This window comes from Notechis scutatus, chromosome 3, assembly GCF_049901735.1.
Source record: "Notechis scutatus isolate UNSWTSFEM ecotype Mainland chromosome 3, rNotScu1.2, whole genome shotgun sequence".
In the NCBI taxonomy this organism is placed as follows: domain Eukaryota; kingdom Metazoa; phylum Chordata; class Lepidosauria; order Squamata; family Elapidae; genus Notechis; species Notechis scutatus.
The window spans coordinates 140,342,613-140,364,804 of NC_142011.1; positions in this window are offsets into that span (position 1 = coordinate 140,342,613).

Consider the following 22,192-nt stretch of genomic DNA (forward strand, 5'->3'; position numbering starts at 1 on the left):
TTCCCCCAACTTAGCATATACAATGTTGGAATGTGAGGAGGATATTTATAGTAGCCTGCCCTATAGAATTAATATAAGGATTGCAGTTGTTTTTTGGGGGAAGCCTCTCCCTGATAAGATCACAATTTGGGGAGCTTTTACAAGACATTGTATTAACTCCAAGGAGTCAAATATTTCAGTGGGAAGACTGCTACTTCAAATGTGGGCCTTGTGAATCAGCTTTGAAAGAGGCAAGTGAAGAAAAAACGTCAGAGGAATATATTTCTGATCCCTCAGGAAAAGAACTTCACTTACGCAACCGAAAAATCAGGGTTGCTTTTGGTTGTTGTTGATTACAAATGTTCAGCCTTTTACTGTTGCTTTGAGACAGCATCCTGGTGTTCTAAAATAAATGAAATACTTTATGTCATTTCTTCCTGGCTGAGACTTTGAACTCCCTTTTCAAAAATGGGTCAATTTAATTGAAAAGGACTTCCCCTTTTTATAGATTTTGTTATTTTTCTGAGTTTGCTTCAAAAGTCTTTGAGGAATCTGTTTTTAGAACACTTTAACTATCAATGGTAGGAGGAACATTTGATTCCTTCCTCCCCTCCATTTCTAGGAATAAAAGAGGGAGCTTTATAAGAGCCTCCAGGAAATTCTTAAACATTGTGCTTGTCAAAAAGAAAAGAAAACCTTTGTTAAAGAACAAGTTCTATTTCTAGAATCAGTATATATTTTATTCCCAGCTAGCGTTCCTGATAAAAAAAAAAATCATTTAATAGGCAGAGCACCTAAATGTTGTCATGATAAAGAAACATTCCGGATATTAAGTTGAATTGACCTTATTTTGTCCCCAGCAGGTTCAATTCAGCTTTTCTTCCCAAAGACCAGAAGCAATATCTGTATTTTTCCTTCCCTAAATCAGCAGTGCAATTTAATTCAGCACAGCCTGTATCCATATCCCAAACAGAAGCATGTTGGCTGAGCATATGGGATAAATTTGCACATCTGGGCCAAAGGTTAAGGAAAGATATATTTCAGAAATTCAGAAAACTCAGAATTAAGCTCCGCTGACTAGGTGACATCATACATACCTAACCTTAGAATTAATGGTAAATTCAGCTGTTTGAGACTGCTGGCTATTCAGAGCAGCAGATACAAGTGACATGAAGTAATCTGTTCAAAAGAAGCCAGAGAAGAAAGCTATTCTTTGTTTAATATTATGACTTCCTTCTTAGGTTTTTCTTCTGGATGGAGGAAGCCAGAACCCAATGGACATTTATTAAAATCAGGTAAAACAAGTCAGGGATTTTTAACCATATGATGATAAGTGTCTTGCCCACATAATCATAAGTTTAGAGGACATGATAGGGAAATTGCCTCTCTTTCAGTATGTCCTCAGTTTAGAGTTAATTCTTTGAGAGGTCTTTGGTGTTCTCTGAGCTTCATAGTTTTCTTGCAGACATTTCATCATCATGCTCAGCACTGATGATGTTACCTAGTTTGGGTAATGAAACGTCTGCAAGAAAACAACCCAGCTCAGAGAGCACCAAGGATATTCTTAATAATAATACCTCATTTCAGCTCTACACTATAAATATCAGTTGATGCTTTGCTATTATAATAATTGTTTCAATGTTTGGTGATGGGCATAAGGAATATTTATACATTTACACTCATGTTGATTGTACTGTGATAAAACTTACGGTGTTGTACTCAGTGAGGTAAAAATCTCTCTCTTACGACATTTTCCACCTAGCCATAATGTAATGATTAGGAAATAAAAACATACACAGATGTAAATAGCAATATACTTGTTAAGTGTGCAAACATGGGGTGGCTGTTGGCTAGTTAATGGCAATACTTGGTGTTTCTGTAGTGGTAATTTTCACAGAAATGCAGTGGAGTCTTTTTCAAACATTTCCATTAAATGAAAATGCTCCCAGTGTTCTCTGGGAATCCGTTTTTCTTTTCTTTTCTCTGAGAATCAATCGGAGAGAAGTGTAGCAGAGTAAGCCAGCCTCAGTCATAGTGGCTGTCAATCAGACGACTGTCCTCTTGAAGTAACTTCTAGATGAGCTTAAAATATTACAAGATGGGACAATGTAAAAATATAGCTTCAATATGAAACGTGTACTGCACAAATTTACTATAGAATCAAAACCATTGATTGGTCGGGAAGTGACTGAGCAAGTTAGCAATTCTAAAGCCAATCTACCATAAGATATTTCTAAGTAATGCAACCTCTGATTCACTCGTAAGGCACAGGACACACTCCCTAATTCATCCAATTAATGTTCTTTCTCACACCGTGTGCCATTTCCCCCCTAAATTTCTTTGTTGTTTTGCTGCAGGTTGCAGTTTCCCTGGAAACTGTTTTGTTCTTGTCATATAATAACTGCTGGTGGGCATTCTTCAAAAATATAGGAGAGTTTTGCAATGTGGCCCACTTCGGTTCTTGACGGAGGTTGGGAAATGTCATTTGCAGGTAAGAAGTTTCTGCTTGTACAAATCGTTTTCTTTTCTAAATAAGACGGATGGGCAACTTTTGCGTGTATGGATGAGTGAGCAAGTGAGTGTGTGTGAGAGAGATAGTAGAGATTGCTGATGTGCATTCACACAATGTAACTGCAATCCTTTGATTTAAAACCTTTGAGCAGCCACAGATCTCAAATATAGAAGATACAGTTATTTTGGTTTTGTGCTACAGTACACCAAAAGAATGAATAAAGCATGCAGTTTTGTGAACAAAACAGCCCTTCGGTTCAGCATCAAACCCCTGGAAATCAGGGAGGACTATGGCAGGGCCTTTAATAGTGCAGTTCTAATCTTCCCACTCACATCAACGCATGTTGAGTGAGAAGAAAAGGACCTGTTAGTAGCATATTTACAGATTTAAACAGCTCCACTGTTAGGCTTTCAACAAGGTCTTCTGCCCACTATGTGCGAACAAAACTACATCAGGAATCAAGCAACTGTCACCTGGGCCTTATATGCTCAGTCTTTCAGGAAACATATTGCTTCATATCAGGAGCTGGAATCTTGAAGCTATGAAGACAAGTGAAAGAACAAACTTAACAACAACCAAAAAAAGGCATTCCCTCTCTGGTAGGCTGGCCATGTTCGTGTCCATTTGGAGAACTTACTAGAGATCCATTCATAATATTTATTCTCTCATACTGTAAGAAGGGATAGGCCCATAATGCCACTTGGAGAACACTAGGATTGAGCAATTTTGATGCCTCCCTTGCGCTCTCTCTGTAGAATGGAGACACACACACACACATAGAAACAAGCTCTATGGGGTCTACAGAGAAGAGCGCAAGAGAAGCATCAGAATTGCTCAACCCTATGGGGGTTGACAAACTCTATGGGCGCCATTAAAGGGAGAGGTCTGATTTAAGACAGATTAAAACAGTGCTTCCCCAACTTTTCTTCCTTCATTACCCAAAATTGATTAGCAGAAAGCTCTTGCCACCTGAGGATTCAGCTTGCGATCAGGAAGCAAAGTCCCAAATGAGCACAGGGTTAGGTAGAAAATACATACATTAATTCCAAGATGTAATAAATTGCAAAACATACATAGATTTTTTTGAAGGAAAAGAGGGCACCACTCAGTTTACAAGTTTTCTGAAAGGCTATATAAGACCATCTTACTCATTGTCAGTAGAAGCATGACTGAAATTTTGCAACTTATGTTTGGGCCAGAATTTGACAATTTTTCTGTAAAACTTATTAGTTTAAACTGGATGATTTATGGAGTGCACTCACTACACAGCTAGTTTAAAGAAAGTAAAGCCAAGTACCACGGTATCTCTTCTTCAAAAAGGTGTGTGTGATATAATTATTTTCACAAACTAACATCTTCATTCTCAGATGAGTTATTATTAAAGAAATAATAACAATGACCAGGAAAGGGGGTATTAAAGCAGCTTGAAACAACAGAGCAGTTAAGCTTTCAATAAGGCATCTTGAAGGATCATGACTGAACAAGATTTCAGTAATTTCACCACCACCACCCCAAAAATAATAATAATACAAAGCAAGTTTTCCTGAACTGGCACTTGGATGTGTCCTGCGGGGAAAATGAACCCTATTATAAGTAATGTGGACTCCAAAAATTATTCAAGTACTGTTTTGGGTTGAAAGGAAATTAAGATTATAACAAGTATTCAACTGAACAATAGCCTATATGGAAACCTCATCTCCCATCTATCTCCTCTTAAAATAGGGGTGTCAAACTGGATTTCTTCGAGGCCGAATCAGTATTGTAGTTCTCCTCTGTGGGCCGGCTGGTGGGGGAGGGGAGGAGACAGGACAGGTGCCTCCTATAGCACCCTGCCAGCCAAAATGGGGCACGGGGCCCCCAAGTGCTGCAGGAGATCGTCCAGGTCAAAAATGGGGTGCAGATGGTGGGGCTCATGTCCCATTTTGGCTGCCAGAGGCACTGCGTGCCAGATTTAAGCACCCCTGTCTTAAAAGCTCTGTAGCTTTTATGTAGCCATAGAAGTCAAACAATCTTGTAATTCATCCACAGAGCACATGTACACAGTCCCAGGTTTAATTCTTGGCATTTCGCAGGAAATCTTAAAATTTGGATGAAAATTTCCTACGTATCACTGTTCAGGGTAGACAAGGAATATGCAACTCAGTGTCTTGATCATGCTGGCTGATTTTTATGACAGTTGCAACCTGAATATAGATTAGGCTAAGCTAAAGTAACCAATAGCCTGACTTTGTAAAAACACATTTTAAATATACTGTCTAAGTTTAGAAGTTTCTTTTGTTGTTGTTGTTGTGTTGTTGTTCCAATCATTTCTGTGGTATTGGAACTGGTCTTTCCGCTGGCTTGCCGCTGTTCTATAAATGCAAGACAATTTATACTTAATCCTCAAGGTGGATCAAGTGAATGATTGAAGACAGGGCCAGAATAACCTTGAAATAGAATATGCAGTGGGCATTTCCAGGATATGGATTTTGGAGTCCTTACAGAACTAAACAAAATGAATTTGGGTCAGGAAAAAAAAATGAGAAAGTAACATAAAGAGGAATTGACAGACAGGAATTATCCATCTTTATTTAAAACAAAAGGGAAATCTACTAATTACATCCCTTGGTTGACTGATTGGATTATAATTAGAAATTTGAATGGAATCCACATCAAAAATAAATAGAAGGCATGATATTATAATATCTTTGCCCAGGTGACATTCTTGATTGCCTTTATTAGACAGATTTGTGCCTCATCATAGCATCCCAAACTCCATCGCTCCGCTGAGATGTTTGTTTTAGAATCTTCAGTTCTATGCTACACACAACTACATTGCTGTCACCATATGCTCAGGTATGTTTTATATCGATTTTTAACAAAATATGATATCTTCTGTTTCCATTTAATTCCATTTTGATAGAGCCAACTACTATTCCATAATTATATTAAGGGGATATACAGAGGACGCCCGAGCAGGGATTTCTCAAACATTGGAAGGTCCTGTCATCCTTTGCCATGTTGGATAAGAAGGATGAAACTTGGGCCACAGATTACCTTCCCATTCTGACAGGGCAGGAAATCATGCTACCTTTATAACCAGGGGAGGGATTCTACTGGTTCAGACCGGTTTGGGTGAACTGGATGTTAAGTTTTCATCTGGTTCACCGAACTGGTATTTCAATTAACCAACTGGCCCCACCCACTCCTCCCTGACCCTCCACGCAATGCAGAGGCAGAGGCTCTGGGAGGGGGAAAACGGGCCTTCTGGAAGTCCCGAAACAGACCTGTTTTCAGCTTCCGGTGGGCCTACAGACCCTGGAGGAGGCTGTTTTCGGCCTCCCAGAGGCCCAGGGGAGGCCTCCATATGAAGGTGAAAAATGGTCCTCCTGAAGTACCGGATACTCAAAAATGGACCTGTTTCCGGATTCCAGTGGGCCTCCAGAGCCCAGGGAGACCATTTTCACCCTCCCAGAGGCTGGGGAAGCCTCCGGATCCTTGGGAAGGCAAAAAACAGCCCTCCCAGAAATTCCTACAGGCCTCACCCACCATGGCCATGCCCACCCAACAACCGGGCAGCAAACCAGTTGCTGTGATTTTGGAAACCCACCCCTGCTTGTTGTGACTCCGGGATTTGAATCTGGTCCTTTGGCAGATGTGAGCTCGAGTTAAGAGGATCTGGCAGTGAGATTTGAGCCTGCATTGTTGAGTGATTTTGAGGGTAGCCAGGATGAGGAAGTGGACTTAGCTATGAGAGACGAACCTAATTTATTGGAGGTGTCGGAGTGTTCTACCTCCCCTGAGTCTCCCTCTCTGATTACGCAGCAGCCGGTGACAGATAATCAGGAAAACGTGCGAGGGGTTTCAGGCGAGGAGGAGGACTTTGAGGGATCCTGGCTTGATGTGAGAAATAGACAGAGATTGAGACGTCAATCTCAATTGGGAAAGAGGCGTCAAGCCAATGATTAATTAATGAGACTAACACGCCCCCTTAGGGGATAAAAGGAAACGGATTGGCTTGAGAAATTTCCAAGAAGCAAAGTGTCTTGTTAGAGCAAAAGTACTGTGAAGATTATCTGAGGCATTGTGATTTATAGGCACTTCAGGATTGCCAAACAGATTTCAGAACTATTGCTGAGGACTGGAAAAACCTCAGCCATTATCTTTGTTGGGGTTTGTTTTTGGTTGCTTATATTTTTGGAACTTTAGTATTTTGATTGCTCACCTGTGGATACAGGTGAGACATAACACCTGCTTATAACTCTAACGGCCTCCATAGAATACTAAACACATGCTTGGTTTAGTATTGGTCTATGCTTTAGGTCTATGCTTGGTCCTGTCTATATAGGTGTCAAAACTGTCATCATACGCTGAGCGTTGCATTTGCTAGCTGCCAGTCTTCCATGAACTATGGTGGGATGGATGGGAGGGTTAGCAGCTCATTGTTCCTTCCAGAGGTACCATCTCAAGGTCAAAGCCCTGGGAAAGGAATGTAATGGCTCAACAACTGCTGTGGAAGAGACTGTTCCCACAAGAATTTATTCAAATACAATTGGACAATAGGAAGCCAGCAGAGGAGAGGAATGGAGGGGGGGTGAGTTTTGGTGCAAGAACGCTAGTTCTGGCTTTGCTGCACTGTATTCCACTTGGCTTTTAGTAAAGTATACCTTTCAAGGCAAGTGGAGTCGAGGGTCTTTCTTGTCTAAAGGACCAAGCTGGGGCAGGTCTGACACTAGGTTTAATGTGCAACATTCTAAGACACAGTACATATAACTTCAGACTGCTTCCATCCATGCTCTGTATTGACTGCAAACACAGATCTGGAGTTGAGATAAAAGGAAACACACTTTGCTTAAAGCCTTAGAGCACCTCAAGCCATCCACCAGCTGTCTCAGCTATGCATGGATGATGAGATAAAGGTAGCAGCAAGTAGATATAGCCTTTGGAAATTATTAGAAGGCTGTCATGCCCTGGGCAAGGAGGTTGTGTAGATTTGCACATGGAAGCAAACATCTTGATAGCCATTGTTCTGTATCTTTGGTTAAAAGACATATCTTGCAGCAGATAATTCCTAGGCATCAGCACAGCTAACTTTCTGGCTGCATAATGCATGATCCACCACTATTATGTTTCTAGCTCCATCAGTCCTGATAAATGAAGTATTGCTAGTGGTTAGCTTTAGTATCCTAGCCAGTTATTAGTCCATGCAATTTAATAATAATAACAAGAAGAAGAAGAAAAAGAAGAAGCCAGCAATGTAATAACTTTAGAGGAAAAGGGGTTGGGGGGGGGAAGGCACCTGAACTTGAGTTGGTTGTCATGACAACAGAATAGATTAGCGCTATAAGGAAAAAAGGAAGCAATATATTGTTCCGAAAGACAAATGACTCTAGCAAGGCTGCAGTAGCTCAAAGTTGCTGGATGCCTGCGATTTCAAAATCCACATTAGGGACAGCAGATTTCTTAGCCGTAAAGCCACCTTTTGTGTTTTATCCGAGACGGTAAATAAATGTTTATTCAAACTTTATGACATCCTCTACCTGCCTGTGATGTGTGAAAGATGTTGGGAAACTGCTTCTTCACTTAAACAGAGCTTTTCATTATCTTGTGTCATCTCCTCGGGCAAGATTCAGAGAATCCACTCCCAGAAAGCAGGACAGCCTTATACTGTTTCAGCTGCAGCTCTTCCCAACCATCCTTCCAGCCGATTTTTTTTTAAAAAAGGTCTCCCTCCAAGCCCAGCATCAATGCATAGACTTCTTGGACAATAATATACTATAATTCCCTCCCTTTGGGTGTGGGAAGCATCCATGTCTGGGCGTTGCTTTCTTCAAATGTGCTCATAAAATTTTCTACTCCGTTATAGTGGGAAAGCCACCTTATAGGTATAGGATCAGTGGTGGTATTCGACCGGTTTGGCCCGGTTCTGGCAAGCCGGTAGCAGCGATGAGCAGCGGAGACCGAACCAGTTTTCTCCGCCGCTCTGCTATTCGCCCGCCAGGGTTCCCATACTCACTTTTATCTGCTGAATTTGAAGTGCAGCTGCTTTGCACGGCACAGAATAGTCCCGCGTGGCAGCTGCTGAAGCGACTGGGATCATGCAGGCTTGCAGGAGGCAAGTTAGAACGCCTCTGTGCCTGCGCAAAGGGTGCATTTGGTGTGCACGTGCACGCAAAGTGTGCGCACGTGTGCAAAGTACGCCCACCAAGCCACACCCACCGAACCGGTGGCAAAAATATTAGAATCCCACCACTGTATAGGATGTGGTTCACTAGAAGACAATTTGTTCACAGCTGGCTTAGCTCTGCTATAGTCCACAACGGTGCAGATGTTGGAAGGAAAATGAATGATATTGTCTTCCTCAGCCTGCCCGTAGACTACACAGAAATTGACCACTACCTGAGTTTTCTGGTTTTGCATCCAAATTGTGATTCCCCACCCCCCCACTTCACCAATGCAAGCAAGGGAATCCAGGTCACTGCTGCATTTCCTTTTCTCTTGCACAAATGGCATTTCAGGGGGCTGGTGGATACTTTGATGGGTGTGATATTTGCAATCCTGCTCTCTATATTTGCTGGCCATTTTATATTGTGCCATCTCATATGAAAGATGTATATTTTGGTGTTTTTTTTAACCAGGTTCTGTCCTAGAATGAAGAAATTCCTTCCTTCCTTTCTTCTTCCGTCCCTCCCTCCCTCCTTCCCTCTCTCCCTCCCTCCAGCAGGTTCAGCCCTTGCAGGTAAAGCATTGGCTGTGTTTATCTCTGAACTCAGTGACATTGACAAATGTTCAGCCATTTTTTTCTTTCTCTCCTCGATACCAGGAAGAAATGTAAAACTGTTCTTCTTAAGGTTCTTATTTATTTAGCCAATGAATATAGCCACACATCTCACTCTAAAGGGACTCTGAGTGGCGACCAGCCAACAATTAAAAACAAATTTAACAACCATTAAATATAAATAAAAACCAAGATGTCAGGACAACAGCATCCAAAGCTCAGTGCGGCCATTTTGCAGGCTTCCCCATGAGATCCCAAGACCATGGATTGTTGGAAAAACCACATTTTAAGGGCTTTTTGAAAGATTAATAGGTATGGGCCTAACCTCACCTTGAGAGGAATAACGTTGAAGAGGGGCGGGGCCAGAGCACTTTTGTCACCACTCCTCAAAAACCATACCCATCAATGCTTTCCTGGCCTGAATGGGAGGGGAAAGAGGCAGGGGAGGGGCTGCATTCTCTCTGTGGTTTGGACAGATCACCTGCCTATTACTTGGACCAAAGAGGAAGAAAGGCTGAAAATCAGGAAAAGGGGTGTTTTAAGTTGGCTTCACTTCCAGCCAATTGGGGGCACAAACAACCGAAGGTTTGATGTAGCCCTTTGTTATGTCTTATGACTCCTCACATGAAAGTCAGTATACAGGTGGTCCTTGGCTTACGGCCACAGTTGAGCCCAATATTTCTCTTGCTAAGCGAGTCAGTTGTTAAGTGAGTTTTGTCCCATTTTACAACCTTTCTTGCCACAGTTTTTAAGTGAATCTCTGCAGTTTGTAACATGATTGTTAAGTGAATCTGGTTTACCCATCGACTTTGCTTTCCAGAATAGAATAGAATTATTGTATTTATTGGCCAAGTGTGGTTGGACACACAAGGAATATGTCTTGATACAAATGCTCTCAGTATACATAAAAGAAAAGATACATTTGTCAGGAGTCGAGAATCATCAGATTCAACACTTAATGATAGTCATAGGGTACAATCAGCAATCAAATCAAACTAGGAAACAGTCAATGTAAATTGTAAGGATACAAGCGACAAAGTTACAGTCCTACAATCACAAGTGGGAGGGGATGGGTGATAAGGAGTGATGAGAAGATTAACAGTAATAGTAGTGCAGATTTTGTAAATAGTTGAACAGTGTTGAGGGAATTATTTGTTTAGCAGAGTGATGGCTTTTGGGAAAAAACTGTTCTTGTATCTAGTTGTTCTGGTGTGCAGTGCTCTATAGCGTTGTTTTGAGAGAAGGAGTTGAAACAGTTTATGTCCGGGATGTGAGGGGTCTGTAAATATTTTCACAGCCCTCTTTTTGACTCGTGCGGTATACAGGTCCTCAATTGAAGGCAGGTTGGTACCAGTAGTAATTTTTTTTTCTGCAGTCCTAATTATCCTCTGAAGTCTATGTCTGTCCTGTTGGGTTTCAGAACCAAACCAAGACAATTACAGAGGTGCACATGACAGACTCAATAATTCCTCCATAGAACTGTATCAGCAGCTCCTTGGTTCACCAAAGTTGACCCCATGACCCTGGGACACTGCAATTGCCACAAATAGGTGTGGGTTGCCAAGCATCTGAATTTTGATTACATGACCATGGGCATGCTGCAAAGGTGGAAAACACCCAGAAGTCATTTTTTCCAGGCCTAAGTAACTTCCAACAGTCCCTAAACAAATTTGTAAGTTGAGGGCTACCTGTGGTCTGATAAGACTTGGGTTGCCATATAGTTAAAAAAAGCTGCCTTGAAGTTTCCACTAAATAGACAGGAGCATGGAATCATTTTTTTAAAGAGGGCCATACCATACATTCTAAAGAGTAGTGTAATAGCCTAGAGGTGGACATAAGTAAGTCCTCGACTTACAACGGTTCATTTAGTGATTGTGGAGCTCTAACCTCACAATCAGGAGGCTGTAAGTTCAATCTTAGGTAGAGGCAGATATTTCTCTCTCTGGGCACGTTGAGAATATATCTGCTGAATATAACTCTGCATTGGTGACAGGAAGGGCATCCAGCCAGTAAACACTGAGTTCCATTCAGTTGCCCAGCCTCCACCCCTCAAGGGATTATGGGGTTGTTAAAAGGAGATGATGAGACCATACATTCTAAACTATTAACAAACACACCCACCATTTCTCCCAGAATCCACTCCAGATCTGAGTGATTCTCAGTTGGGTGCAGCTTCTCAATGCAGATATAGCCAGGAATGAATCACAAAACTTTTTCAAAAGTACCAAGGAGATAACAAGTGCATATATTATTAAACAGATGCAAGTGTGCGAACACAATCCTTAAATAAACACCCCACAAGACTCATGATGCCACATTTAAGGAAGTGTAATTTCGCTCTCCCTATCAACCTGCAGCCCAAATATAATTGCTTAGAATCAAAGGAGGAAACCAACGGACACAGCAAATATGAGGCCATGACAGGCAGTTGTCAAAGTTTGCTCTGAGCCTTTCATCTTTGACCTGATTGCTTGAAGGATACTACTGAAGATGCTGGGCAGTGGGCACTGAAAAAAGTGATCTATGGCCATTTTTTACACATGATCATTTTAGCATGTGAACGAAATTCTAATGCTTGGCAACTGGTTCATATTTACGACAGTGTCATGCCCCTGGTGGAGACTGACTCTGAAGGAGAGGAGGAACAGCCGACAGGGAGTGGAAGTGTGGCTCCGGAGGTTGTGGAGGAGGTTGGGGAAGGGCAGAGGCCGGCTGAGCAGTCAGAGGAGGGCCCATCCCCTCTCCATCCTAGGGCATGTAAGGAGGAGAGGATAAGGGAGAGACGTGGTCTCCTCGGGAGGAGAGGGCCTTGATCCTCTTCATGGGCTGCAGCTGTGACAACTGGATAAGAGTTTGGACCTGCGTACTGGCAAACGCTGGAAACAAAGCGTGTTTTATTTTGGTCTGCAGTTATCTTGGTTGGCGTCCTTCCAATAGACTGTGCCTTGTTATCTCCTTGAATTTGGTAAATACTTCTCTTGTTCCGTTATGGAAATTTCATCATTGTAGTTTGTTTGGTTTTTTATTTCACCTCTATCTGCTCATTAAATTCGGACTGTATTGCTTTCTTTTGAAGGCTATTTTTCAGTACATTTTATCTCTAACTGAGTATTATTGAACAGCGGGGCCAAGTTGGAGGCATTAAAGGACATTTATTTATGTTTTGGATTTTGTTACGTTTGCGTTACACTCTGGGACCCTGCAACAGACAGTTGCAGTGTCCTGGGGTCGTGGGATCACTTTTTGAGACCTCCTGACAAGCAAAGTCAATGGGGAAGCCAGATTCACTTAACAACTACAAGGGATTCACTTAACAGCTGTGGCAAGAAAGGTCACTAAATGGGGTAAAATTCCCTTAATAAATGTCTCACTTAGCAACAGAAATTTGGGGCTCAACTATGCTTGTAGGTTGAGGCCTACCTGTATGAACACCCTTTTTGCTTATTTTGTTTGTTTTAGCTCTGTTTTGAAAGGTTTTGATTTTGTTAGTAACAATACAGTATTTCTTCATTCATCACCATCATTTTAGCTATTGTCTATCCGCTGCAGGAGGAAGGCCTCTTCTGAATGGTTCCAACCAATACGGTCCTGAGCGTACTCCTGCTGCTGTGGGTAGTTGTCCTAGGGCAGGAGTATCATACTCAAAGCCTGTGGGGTGGATGTGGCCCACAGGGAGCTTAGATCTGGCCCACAAGGCCAGCCTGGAAACAGCAAAAGACCGGCCTGTTGTACCTCTTCCAGAAAAAATGGAGGTTGGGGGAAGTGCACGCGGCCCTCCCATGCCCCGTTTTTGGCCACGATGTCCTCCTGCAGCCCTCTGCCAGTGAAAACAGAGCTCTGGGGGGGGCGTGTGTGGCCTCCTGAGCTCTGTTTTTGGGGGGCTGCAGGAGACCATCGTGGCCAAAAACGGGGAGGGCCACGCACACACACACACACACGGAGATTTTCACTGGCAAAGGGTTAGCAAAACAAACTAAAACGAAACGAAAGGAGAAATGTTTCCCCTTTTGCATTTGAGCATGCAAGAAGGGACAGGAAAGAAAGGAGAAAGAAAGAAAGACAGGAAGATGAAAGACAAAGAAGAAAAGATGGGAAGAGAGCAAGGAAGGAAAAATAAGGAAAGAGGGGAAGTAGAAAGGAGAAGGAATGGGGAAAGAAAAAGAAGGGAAGGGAGGGAGGGAGGAAGGAGATTATGATAGTGAGAGTGAGAGTGAGAGTGAGAGTGAAGGAAGGAAGGAAGGAAGGAAGGAAGGAAGGAAGGAAGGAAGGAAGGAAGGAAGGAAGGAGATTATAACGAGAGTCTCAGGGAAGTCCTGCCTTAGCACTTGGCCACCACAGGTGCCCCCGACATGAGTGACATTGAGCTGGCCACGCCCATCATGGCCACGTCCCCTCAGCCCTCCAAGGTCAAACACAATATTGATGTGGCCTCAATGAAATCGAGTTTGACCCCTGTGCCTTAGGGAATGAGGGCCATATTTGAGGTTGTATTGCCACGTGCAAGGAATAGACCATAATTTGCCACGCTGGTCCAATGCGGTTTGGCAGATGTGATTGGTGTTAGTCTGGGGTATCTATCAGTACAGTATCTATTTTATCTATTTATTCATCACTTTTTTGGGGGGGGGTACGTCGCCCAGAGTCGCTTGTTTTATGAAATGGATGGCCATATAAATTGGATGCCTAAATAAATCAAAGCTGCACAGATAGTCCTTGACTTAGAATCATTCGTGCAGTGTTCAAAGTTATAACAGCACTGAAAAAAGTGTCCTTGCATTTTATGATGGTCACAGCATCTTCACAATCACATGATCAAAATTTGGGTGCTTCGCAACCAGAGTATATTTACCATGGTTACAGCATCCCAGAGACTTGTGACTGCCATTTGCAACCTTCTCAGCTGGCTTCTGACAAGTCAATGGGTTCACTTAATGACCCTATGACTCCCTTAACAACCTCCTTGCTTGACAATGGAAATTCTAATCCAAATTGTGGGGGTAAGTCAAGAACTACCTGTATAATTTCTCCTGATCTTCTAGCCCGTTCTTTTGAGGTCCAATGGAAGATGCTACCCCATCATCATGGCTGAAATAAGGTTCATTTTATACTGTGTTTCTTGTGTATGAAGAGAGGGAAGTGAAGAGGTGTCTTTTGCTTCCAGCCTTGCTTAGAAACTAATTTTATAATAGAAGCCTAAATATGGATAACTTGCTAAGAAAATTCTCTCTATATATTTTTTTCTTATTTTAATTTCTGAGATGGTGGGTAGTTGGTCAAACCGATTTGTGGGTGACGGCTCAGCTTTGGGGCATCCGTTAGGTGGAGAATTTAACCTCTAGTCCATGTGAGCACACTCTTGCTCTCCAGTGCAAATTACTTTCACACTTAATAAAAGGTGATTTTGGAATCTGTGACAGTTACCAAGGCAACACTTCACCTTTAGCAGGTCAAATATAATTTCTGGTGGACCGTGTGATGTAAATAGCTGAAAGGATTTCACAACCTTAATTTTTTATTTTTTTTTGCAAAGAAAATTTAGATGATGCATACGTAGGCTGATGTTTGCATTCTCTTTTTCCCTTTGATGCCTTCAAGGATCTCTTCTTCAGGGCATTCCTGTTTTTCTCTCTTCTTATCTGGTACCTCATGAAGTGGCCAATGTTTTTATTCTGCATCTTGCCCTGGGCCCTGAGGAGAAAGCAGAGAGAATCAGAACAGGATGACTCTTAGCATCGGATATGAATCAAAAAATATTAGGGGAGTCGGGGGTGGCTCACGGATGCAGTTAACATGCTACTCAACTTCATATTTTCTCTTTCTAAGCTGTGTGTTACAACAGCCTCTTGGATGCTCAAAAATAATCATCCAGAATCTTCAACTTCCACCATTCATGAAAAGCGTTGTGCAGCTTTCCGTGCTAACTTTTGGCTTGCTGTTGTGTTTGTAGCATAATCCACAACTTTTTGTTGATGAAAGTTAATCTGGAACTGGGACATCCTTCAGTATAGGGATGGGGCTGCAAGGGGGATGATATGGGATTATTAACTTTATCATGGATTTAAGTTTAATTGTTGCATTGCAGGCAAAAGCCAATTGGCAAATTGTTGTTGTTTCCTTACCACAGATGGTGGTTCTGTCTTTTGATTTTTTTAAAAAATAATGCATCTGCTACAGCTTCTGCCTGTTTTAAGGATAGTAACCAAATGCTTGTAGGAACATACTGATCCCATTAATGCCTTTAGGGTCCTTTTATTAAAACATGCTACTACTTAGCAATGTTTTTGAGATCCGAGAATTAACTAGGAAAAATGTCCAGGGATTTGGAACATCTGATAGAGCAATAGAGCAACTGACTAGGATGTTAACGATGCTCCTGAATGCTTTCCAGGATCTTCCGGAAGAGACTTTACAGCTGGGGGTACAAATGAACACTAGTCCATCTCAATGTAAGTAAAATGCAGGATGAAGATCAGTTAATGTACAAGTTATAGCCATAATTCCATATGTTATAGCCCCAATGAAATATGACTGAGGCACCAACTTTATTCCCAGCATATAAACATATGTTATGTATCTAAATTTTATAGTTTATACTTCTCCCAGACGGAAGATATTTCAGAGGAGACTCTGACTGTTTCCTAGCCATTATAGGACATTAAAGGAGATGTTTCTCTTACCATCAAACTAATCATTTGCTCCATTAATCTTCACTTATCCAAATTGCAATCATATATTTCAAAAATTCAATTCAGTTAGATTTTTATTATAGGCTAGTTCTATTCTCTTTGCCTACCAAATGTATAATCCATTTTATTTGCATTTGTGTTATTTTCTCTATCTGTAACCATGACTGTATTCCATCAAGAAAGGTAAAATATTTACCAAGAATTGCCGCCAATCTGATTATTCTGAATATATTTGTATCCTGTCTTATTTTGTCCATTTCCCATTAGTGACTTACAATATCTAGGGAAAATGTTAAATTTCTGCAACATGCTCCCTTTTCCTTCCTTCCTTCCTTCCTTCCTTCCTTCCTTCCTTCCTTCCTTCCTTCCTTCCTTCTCCCTGTTTTTATGTGATTCAGCTGTAGTTTCCTAATTCTTTTTTATGCCCTGATAATGATCCATTAATGAAAACTACATTTGTCAAAATGTTACCATCGGCTCACATTTGGGATTAGGTTAATTGTCATCACTTCAAGACGTCCAAGTGTCCAATTATATTTTTAGCTTGAAATAAATACAGTTTGACTCCTTGTATTGAGATGTTCTCTTGACATTCTGCTAAATCTTCACAATTTGAGCATATATAGCAACTGTGGGACCAATTATGTTCAACTTTTAATATGTAACCTGCAGTTTGACTATAACTTTTTTTTATTACTCATAAAGGGAGGATTTCCAATCTGAATTAGGCTTCCAGTACCAAGGGAAGTTAGGTTACTCAGAGAAGATATATCTGGTCCTCCCTCTCCACTAGAAACATCTGCAAATGAACTCATCTCCTTTCGTGTATTAAGATAATAATAAGAATTTCCCAGTGATTCCCTGACTTGGGTCTAAATTTCAGAGAAACTGAATGTGGCTGAGGATAAAAAGACCAACTGAGAACTAAGGAGAAATTTCCTGACAGAACAATTAATCAGTGGAACAACTTGTCTCTAGATGTTTGGGCACGCCACAGAGGTGGGCTTCAAAAATTTTAGCAAAAGCTTCTCTGTCTGGTTGCTGGGTGGGCGTGTCCATGGTGGGTGTGGCCTAGTCGGCCTCCTGCACCACACTGGGGGGAGCATTTTTGCCCTCCCCGGGCTCCGGGGGCTTTCCTCGAGTCTCCAGGAGGACAAAAATGGCTTCCTCGGGCTCCAGAAGCTCTCCGGAAGCCGGAAATGGGTCCATTTCCAGCCTTCCTGAACTTCCGGGAGGCCCGTTTTTCACCCTCCCTGAGCCTCCGCCCACGCCCTGCACTTACCTGCATCCAAAACAGGCTGTGTGGGGATTCCTAGGAGGGGAGGGGAGGGGTGGGTGGGGCAAGTCAGGAGTGGGATTTGGTGGTCCTCCGAATTGTGCAGAATCTTAGCTAGAGGATCTCATGAACCCCTGCGAACCCCCCAGCAGCCCACCCCTGGCACTCCAACACTGGAGTTTTTTAAGAAGAGAAATGGTATAGGGTTTCCTCTTGAGCAGGGGTCCCCAACCACTGGTCCCTGGACTGGTACCGGTCCGTGGATCATTTTTTACCGGGCCGCAAAGCTTGGGCGCCGCCATCTTGTTTCGACGGCGCTTCCGGGTTTTCGGTTGCTTCCGGGTTTTCAGTTGGAAAGTGCTTCCGGGTTTTCAGTTGGAAAGCGGCGTTTGGGTGCTTGCGCCTTAGTTTCATTGAGGGGGGGGGGCGGCTTCGAACGAAGAGCCATCCCGATAGCGGTGGAGTCTCGCATTACTCAGGTACCGGTCCGTGGAAGAATAAATAATCGTGAAACCGGTCCCTGGTTCAAAAAAGTTTGGGGGCCACTGGTCTTGAGCATGGGGTTGGACTAGAAGGGACTTCCAAGGTCCCTTCCAACTCTGTTATTTTGTTATTCTGTTATTCTGTTCTGTCATTCTGTTAGTAAGACTCGTCTCCATATAGGCTCAAATACCGTTTCAGAACACACCCTTACACTTGATGGATGAGAAAGCAAAGGTGTGTATACACTGTATATGAGTAATGGTCCAGGTGGACAACCCCCTGCCAATTTTGCAATCCCCGGAGCTGCCAAACGTTAGCTAAAAATTGATGGATAGGCTATGGTGGCAAGATTTTTTTTTTTTACTTTAAAAAAAAAAAAGCGAACTAAGCCTCTGATAAGTACTGCAAAGCTACTTTATTTTTTAAATAACAAATGAAAAAACAGGTTAGAAAAGCAGGATTCTACCATGATGTCAATGTATTTTCCCACATGTGTGTGTGTGTGTGTGTGTGTGTGGTGTATGTATATGTATACAGCATTTATATATAAAGTGTATAGCCAGGATTATATATATAATCCTGGCTATAAAATTATTCATTTGCTAGGAACTATCAACTTTTTGGTAGCTAAAGATTATAGTCAACATCTACAGATTGAGGGCCAGAAGATTGAGGGCCAGAAAGGAGGTAGGTTGGCCCTGCTGCATGTATTGATAAAGCCGGGGCAACAAAGGCATAGCACAAATATGGCCGTGTATAGGAGAGACATCCTGAGGGTTGTAGGTCTCTGTGTGAAATCAAGCCAGCTGCTTCAGTGGTAGGAAAGAAGCTGTTGTCTATGGACATTTTCAGTCAACCAGGTCATGGTTGTCCCAGGGGTGATTTTTCAAAGGGCAACTGGTCTTTCTTTGTTTTTCCTTGAAAATGTCTTGCTTCTCATCCTGAAGTCCTGAGGAAACTCCTTGGATGGGAAATTCTTCATTGGGAATTAGCAATAGCACTTAAAACTCATATATACCGCTTCGCCGTGCTTTACAGCCCTCTCTAAACGATCAACATATTGCCCCCCAACAATCTGGGTCCTCCTTTTGCCAACCTTGGAAGGATGGAAGGTTGAGTCAACCTTGAGCCAGTCAGGATTGAACTGCTGGCAGTTGGCAGAGTTAGACTGCAATACTAATACATTCTGACCACTGTGCTACCACGGCTGTTTGGCAACAGAGGCTGCTGTATGATTCCTCTTTCTTCCAGACACCCCAATTTCTATAGCCTGGGTAGGGGAGTATACCATTGAGGCTCAGCAGAGAGGCTTATTCTGGAGAGGGGGCCAGAAGGAAGAGGGATTAAATATCACAATGGTGCACAGAACCAACTTGGTATGGACTTGTTTGTTTATGAGATCTATGCCTCACGCTAATAAACAACATTTAAGGCAGCTCAGGAACAAAAAGTAAAAGTCCCATGTCAAAATCCAATTAAAGCCAAGTAAAATGTAAAATCAGGATGCATTAGAAACACCTTTAAAACACCCAGGATATCCCAGATGTTATTAGCTTCAATCCATTCACCTATGGGGACAAATAAAAAGGACTTGATGGGCAAAAAATGGAAAAGATTTGTAAACGGCTAAATTGACTTATGGAAGATGGAGAGAAATATGAAGCAGAGAGAATGGGTTGAAAAACAGAGGTGGTATTCAGGAGGTTCTGACCAGTTCTGGAGAACCGGTAGCGGAAATTTTGAGTAGTTCAGAGAACCAGCAAATCCCACCTCTCACTGCAGCTTTTACAGCATCCTTCCCCTGCCACGCCCACCAAGCCACGCCCACAGAACCGGTATTAAAAAAATTTGAATCCCACCACTGGTTGAAAAGGAATACTTGATTTAACATACTTAATCAAGCAAAGCAGCTCTTTTGAATTAATAGATGTGTAAAAATGGCCACATGAGGAATATGCATCTTTGTCAAACCCCTCAGGGTAGAACTTCATGTGACACAGTTATTTCTAAAGAACATTTCTACTTTACAAAATCCAGCTCCTGAATTTCAAGAGTTCTGAGGAAAAAGGGGGAATGGACTTTTCTTGTTAGAAAATCACCACCATGCTGCTTTTGGCTCACAAGTCAAAAGCCAAAAAGGGCTTTTTTTTCTCTTCCTCCCTTGGAAACCTTAAATCTTTCTCCCCAACAAGTTGTGGTCTTGGTTGTTTTATTTAGCAAAATAACATCGATCAGAAAAGAATGGTAGCATTAGGTGGAACTGGCTATTTAGTCCTCTTGTATTTATATTTTCCAGGCACATTTCCCATTTTTCTTCCAAGAGCTCATGTTAGCCTCAATAGCAATTACTTTTTCCTTCTGTTCTCTAACAACAGCCCTGCAAGGAAGGCTGGACAGAGAAAGACTAACCAGCCCAATATTGTCTAAGAACTGCATGGCTGAAATCAGGTTTCTCTGGTCCCATGACTTGTTCACAACTCTTCTCAAAACTGGAACAATAGGAAAGCATTACATTTATTGATTCCATGTTTTTAATCTATGTTAAGCCTGGATTCCCCAACGGGTGTTAAGGAAAACAAACTAAACAGAACGTGCAGCGAAGTCAGATAGGAAGACAGGTAAATGTGTGAGATAAGTTTTCTAGTTAACACGCAGTAAAAATACAGATACGCTTGTGCTATCAAAAATATAGTTTATTCCATTTAAGAATTATAGCATAGTCAAATATAACGGTCCATTAGTCATATATCAATTTCAGTCAAGTCTTGTCGGGGATACTCTATTTGCAAAGTCCGTGTTGAATAGCCAATGTCAGTACACTTACAATAAATCTGTCCAATCTTTATCTTCTCTCCGTTGAGAAAAATCAACACTCCTACAAGAACGCAGTCATCAATCCATCCAGTAATTAGGGATCAGTAAGCCAGAGAGAGAGAGAGCTGCATTTGCCTTGCTTCATATATAGTGCTTTTACAACCACACCCTTAATTACTTTCTTGCTGTTAAAGTTACACACACTTTAACTAACAAACCATGATACCATATTTATTATTTTTACCCAAACCAGTTAGGGTAAACAATGTTATCCCTAACAATCTACATTCATATGAGTATATTGTTGTAATCACCCTTAATATCAGTTCTCTAGGTGACATCAATGATTATTGAGGGACCAGTCTAAATCATTTCTTTCTTCTTTCTCTCTCTCTCTCTTTCTCTCCTTCTTTCTCTCTCTCTTCCTTCTCCCTCTCTCTCTCTGTCTCCTTCGCTCGCTTGCTTTCTATCCTTTTTTCTTCTTCCTTTCTTGTATTAATTTTAATTTCTAAAAAAAATACAAAATAAAAACAACACAAATGTAAAGAAGAAAAAGGAAAATAAGTAAGAAAGAAAAGATAAAAGGACAAAGGAAAGGGGAGGAAAAGCTTCCAGATGAGCACTCTGGCACTCATTACACCTTAGAGAGAGTTACACTTCTCTCCAATTGACTCTACCTGCCGAGGGTGGCATCTTTCAGCTCCCGACAATTGAAAAATGCCACGATGTGAGACTCAGAAAACGTGCCTTCTCATTCATGGCACCTACCCTCTGGAGCCCTTTATCACCAAAGTTCAGAATAGCCCGATCCTGCTGGCCTTTTAGAAGACACTTTAAATCTGTTCATCCAGGTTTGGAGGTTAGGAGATTAGTCGAACCCCACGTGGTTTGTTTTATTCTTGAGGTTTTATTCTCAGCTTCCCTTTCTTTTCCTTCTGCTTTGGCTATGCCATTATACGTTTCTTTTAACAGGTATTTACATCGCTTTTTTTACATTTAAAACTAAATTTAAAATTTAATCATTCAGAGTCATGTTACTGAAAAGGGTGGCAAATATATTAAATGTATCGATAAATTACATTTCCCAGAATTCTAAGAGAGGCTGGGTTTTGTTTTTGTTTTTTTAAAAAAAGATGACATGAACTAAGTAATAGAAGCCTCACTGATAGCTAAAAAAAAAATGACAGTATTCTTTAGAGAGAAGATATTCAGCCCATTCTGGATGGGACTACGTTTAAGACAGGGATGGGATTCTACCGGTTCTGACCGGTTCTATAGAACCGGTTGTTATGATTCTGTGCCGTTCAGAGAACTGGCAAATCATGCCCCTGGCTGGCCCCGCCCCTTTCCACCCACCCCTTCCCTCCCCATCCATTCAGGATGTGAGGGCGATCTGGCTGCGACATCTGTCACCCCATTGATCGCCAGGGTTGATTCGGCTGATCTGGCTGGCTAGGCGGGTGTCCCCTTCCTCCCTCACCGCTCCATGTGCGTCCCTCCCGAAGCTGCGCGCTCGGTGGAAGAGGACGACCATCCCAGATAGAAGGAGTGTACCGATCTTCGGTCAAGGGTATACGATAGCTGCGCTCCCCTGCTAGAACCTCCAAACAAGCTCAAGGTCCCATCCATTCAGTCCTTATCGCGCTGACTGCATTCTCTCCCACCCAGTCACTCCTTAAGGAATT